This window comes from Asterias amurensis, chromosome 13, assembly GCF_032118995.1.
Source record: "Asterias amurensis chromosome 13, ASM3211899v1".
NCBI lineage: Eukaryota > Metazoa > Echinodermata > Asteroidea > Forcipulatida > Asteriidae > Asterias > Asterias amurensis.
In genome coordinates this window covers 16,620,001-16,625,184 of record NC_092660.1, presented here as the reverse complement: position 1 = coordinate 16,625,184, position 5,184 = coordinate 16,620,001, and positions in this window count along the sequence as shown.

Here is a 5,184-nt window from a genome sequence, read left to right as displayed (position 1 = left end):
TTCGAACTGTAATTTAATAACTTATTGTACTTTTGGTTATTATTTGTTTGCCCGATTTCAGTATTATTGTTGATACGTACGTGTAACGTACACAAAACCAGCGAACTGTTTTATCTCCCTAACTTTGATCACAATCATTTATGGGAATATTGTAGTACAAATTATACATTTTATAACTTCGATTAGCTAAAATTTTCCCGTTTTTTGTTGTATTGATACATTTCCTTAAAGGCAGTGGACACTGTTGGTAATTACTCAAAATAATTATTAGCATAAAACCTTACTTGGTAACGAGTAATGGGTCTAATTTGATTTCGAGACCTCAGGTTTAGAATTTGAAATCAACCATCTTTACGCACAAAACTTCGTGGGACAAGGGTGTTTTTCTTTCTTTCGTTGTTATCTCGCAACTTCGACGACCAATTGAGCTCAAATTTTCACAGGTTTTGTTATTGTATGCCTATTTTGAAATACACCAAGTGAAAATACTGGCCTTTGGCAAATACCAATAGTGTCCAGTGTCTTTAATCCTTTGCTCCCCTTTTAGCTGTAAATGGTAATTTTCTTGTTTGCACTTGTGGTATGCCTCTGAAGAAGGTCCGGTTTGAATTGAAAGCTTAGGTCATTAACCTTATACCCATTTCATAGGCCAATACTATACACCCAAGGAACATTGTTTCATTTGCAATGATTTATGACTAAAGTTACTTTTACAACTTTTGAAATATAAATTTAGCTGCTTGTACTCAAAATTGGAAGCGTGCCACACATATTTTGATGTCCAAGCCTATAAAAACCAAAAACAATAATATTATTGTTGTCTTTCTCAAACTTAAGATTTCCACAACAAACTTGATTTATTTATCATCTCTTTTATGTTTCCTCCCAAATGGCCTCCCTCGTTGTGTGTTTGTTTACTGACATCTTTGTTTTTGTTTTTCGCAAACATAAACATTTATTTTATAGATAATCTGTTTATTGGATGTTCCTTTGCCAATTTTTTTTTTTAATTAAAGTGCTCTTTCTTGAACATCATGGGACTGGATAAAAAATGAAAAGAATTCCGCATCAAAATTGCATTATCAAAATAATCGGATTAGGTAAAAAAAAATAAAAATCTCCAGATTTATTGCCCAAGGTGTGATCTAAGTGCGGCAATCTCTTATAAACGAAAATAATACAACATGAAAAGGTCATGACCTTTCGAAGAAGGTGACAAATATTGATCCTAAACAAGGCATACATGGTAACAGTCCAAAGGTAAACACATACCAGACTCAAGCTTTGACGTCATTCGAATTCACAGCAATTTGTCATTTTTATGGCTTTGGGATTTAACTGATTATGTACATCTTTGCACAGCCGTACGGTAGATAAAGTTGAGTATGACTTCGCTAAAACATAGTCATATCGACACCTGATCAGAACTGAACACTCAGGAATGCAAAATGGTGTCATAAATCACTTGATGTAAGTTTATTTGTTAACAATAACAGACGTCAACACGCTATGCAGTGTTTTAAAAGGGCATAGATCAGAAGAAAAAAATATCTTGCTTATTTTTGCAGGAATACAATTTTTAAGGGCAATCACTTGTTGATGAGGACAGATGCGTCAAACCATGCAGTGCGAATCTGCCGTGACGCCCAAACCATTCGCTACTTTCGGTTTCGTAGGTTGCATTATACGTTTGTGTGTACTTTTTAAAACTCACTCCGCGGTTGTGACGTTAATAAATGATAAGTTCTCTCGATCCACTAAGGTAACATTAGTATCCAGGCCGATTTTCTACCTTCCGCCCTTGCACGTAGTAGTTAAAAAGCTTGACAGTTCTTTTCAGAATTCAGAAGTCTTCCGTATTCCGAAACTCTACTCTGCGGTATTAATATATAAAGGAAGACAAGTTCTCGAATGAACATAATCTACTTAGCAAGTAGATTCATGGTGTTTACAGTAAACGTATTATAATTATTTGGTACTTTTTGTGACAGTTTACCATTCCATCGTTCAAAGCATTTTTTTTTCCCACAGAAACCTTTAAATCATGAGAAGACCATACAGTTTTTGAAGAACGTGTGTAAAAGCCAAGTCCAGTCTTGAAAGAAAACTAGCTCCATGCATTTCCTATGGGCATTTGGTAATAAGGGGAGCAGTTCGCGCGAAGAGCGCGGGGTAGAGGAATGACGTCACACTAACGTCACATTAGAGTCTAGATTCCCTCCAGGTGCCATTATTTATGGTCCACCGTCCACTCATGTGGAAGAAAATCTACATTATTGAATATAAATTATTTAATTATTACCGTCAGGTAATTTTTATAGGAAGCTTTTGCAGCGGTGCTATAACGAATAGGATTCGGGGCAATATACCGCCCAACAAGTGACGCAAGATAGTGATTCAATTAATCTAAATGATAAATGTGTATTGTCCATAAAAGTAGAGCAGCCAAACTTGAAAAAGTACTCTAGAAAAAAACCACGGCATAGTTTGTTACTGGCTGGCATCCTTACTAGATGTATGGATCATGTGCTCGAGAAGATGACTAGGGTGGATGCCAATCTTGATTGTGAATTGTAATGACATTTAAAAAGGAACACGTTGCCTTGGATCGGTCGAGTTGATCTTTGAAAAGCGTTGGTTATAAAATGCATATGGTTAGAAATGTGTTTTAAAAGTAGAATACAATGATCCACACACATTTGACTCGAAATCTGCCTCGAAATCTGCGTGGTTTTCCTTTTACTTTGCGAACTAAACACGGCCAGCCATTTATGGGTGTCAAAAAATCGACTCCCATAAAATTAATGGCCGACCGTGTTTGTCGGAGAGAAGGAAAACCACGCAATTTCGAGTGATACTTGTGTGGATCATTATATTCTACTTTAATAATTTTATAACAAACGGTTACAAACGCTTTTCAAAGACCAACTTGACCGATCCAAGGCAACGTGTCCCTTTAACGTTAATATCATAACGTTACCCTACCCTAGCAGAGTCTGTCTCGAGGGCTAAACGAAAATACTCTGCTGTAGGGTGGAAACATCAGACCACTAACTATTTTTGTTTTGAAATAACATGCAATTTTGGTTGGTAAAGCAGTTTGCAAAAGCTAACTCTATATCATCTTCCTTAAGCCATTGGACCCTTTCGGTAAACAGTGTTTTCCAAGGCCCACACTTAGTGTACCACAACTTATATATCAAATAACAAACCTGTGAAAATTTAGGCTCAATCGGTAATCGGAGTCGGGAGAAAACAACGGAAAAACCCACCCTTGTTTCCGCGCGTTTCGCCGTGTCATAACATGTGTTTCAAATAAATCCGTTTAGTTAAGTTTGATGTTTAAACCACTGCAAAAGTAAAGCATTTCATGGAATAATATTTCAAGAGAAGTCTTTCACCGTTGCCTTCTGTAAACCCTGTAAGTTATTTGTAAATCTGTGAACTTTTATTCTTTTTTTTGTTAACCGAAAGGGTCCAATGGCTTTAATGCTCATAACACCAAAATTACATTAAAATGTCATCAATGGTGACATGACGTACTCATCAATTCTTCGTCATAAGACAGACACAGATATTGAGCTTTGAGATGTGTATTACGTAGGTGGGAGGGGGCGGGGTTCTTCAAAGGCAGGAAGATGGATTGCTTCCATTAAAACCTTTCGTTTCCCAATGCCTAGAGACATCAGGTCGAATGCACCTGACTTGTGACCAAAATACACGACCGCTGAAAAATTACCACCAGTCAGTGGTCAGAAAATTAGTTTAATTTCCACTTCAGTATTTTAGCTGCGAACGAGCTAAGAGGTATATTCTGTAAATCGTTATATTGTGACGTTGAAATGTTGCTAGCATCAGAGGCTAATAAAAAATGGAACAAAATTACTTAAAGGCAGTGGACACTATTGGTGATTCCCAATAATAATATGCATAATCAAACCTGTGGATATTCTAGCTCAAAATGGTCATTGAAGTTGCAAAGAATAATGAACGAAACAAATAAAAACAAAAACTTGTTGCACAAATGTGTGTGCTTTCTACTAGCATAACAAATGACTTCAGCTGAAGTTTATTATTATAATGAGAAAGTACCTCTGAAAACTACGTTACTTCAGAGGGAGCCGTTTCTCACAATGTTTTATACTATCAACAGCTCTCCATTGCCGGTTACCAAGTAGGTGTTTATGCTAACAATTATTTTGAGTGAATTACCAATTGTGTTCAGGGCCTTTAAAGCCATTGAACACTTTCTGAACAGAACACAAATTTAAAGTTCACAGATTTACAAACAACTTAAAGAAAGGATCTACAGAAGGTAATGGTGAAAGACTTCCCTTGAAATATTATTCCATGAAATGCTTTACTTTTTGGAAAAAAAAACCATTAAAACAATAATTATCAATTCTCAATATCGAGAATAACGGATTTATTTTGTCATGACACGGCGGACGTGCGGAAACAAGGATGTGTTTTCCCGTTATTTTCTCCCGTCTCCGATGACCAATTGATTCTAAATTTTCACAGGTTTGTTATTTTATATATAAGTTGTGATACACGAAGTGTGGGCCTTTGGACGATACTGTTTACCGATGTTGTGCGATTGCTTTAATGAAATGTGGGGGAAAATGCCTTCACTTGGTTTTTGATGACCGTTTCCTCCAGTTCCGCCCCAACCCGTATGGCTGTTCCAAGTCCACTTTCTCCCCGTGTTTGTATCTGGTGGGCGGGTTGCGGGTTGGTGATGGGTTTCTGTGCTACTCCAACCACTTAGTGATCTCTTGATTCCTTAATGAGACAAATGTAATGGATGCTCTGGTTTCTTGCTGAATGATGTGACTCCTTAATTGAAAACCATCAAACGGAACCCGACTGTCTACTAGCAGGTAGTTCAGAATGGTGCTTAACGAGTTTTAAATACAATCATGATGAACAGTTTAAATTGGGACAATGTTTTGTTTTCTGAATGTTTCACCCTTATTGTCACTTATGTTGTTAAAAGGCACTGAACACTTTCTGTAATCTGAAAAGAATTACTTAGTAAACGAGCAATGGAGAGATATTGATAGTATAAAACATTGTGAGTAACAGCTCCCTCTGAAGTAAAGTAGTTTTCTAGGGTTTAGGTTTAAACACTTAACAGTGTATAGGGCCCATGAGTTGTGTTTAAACATCAAACTTAAACAC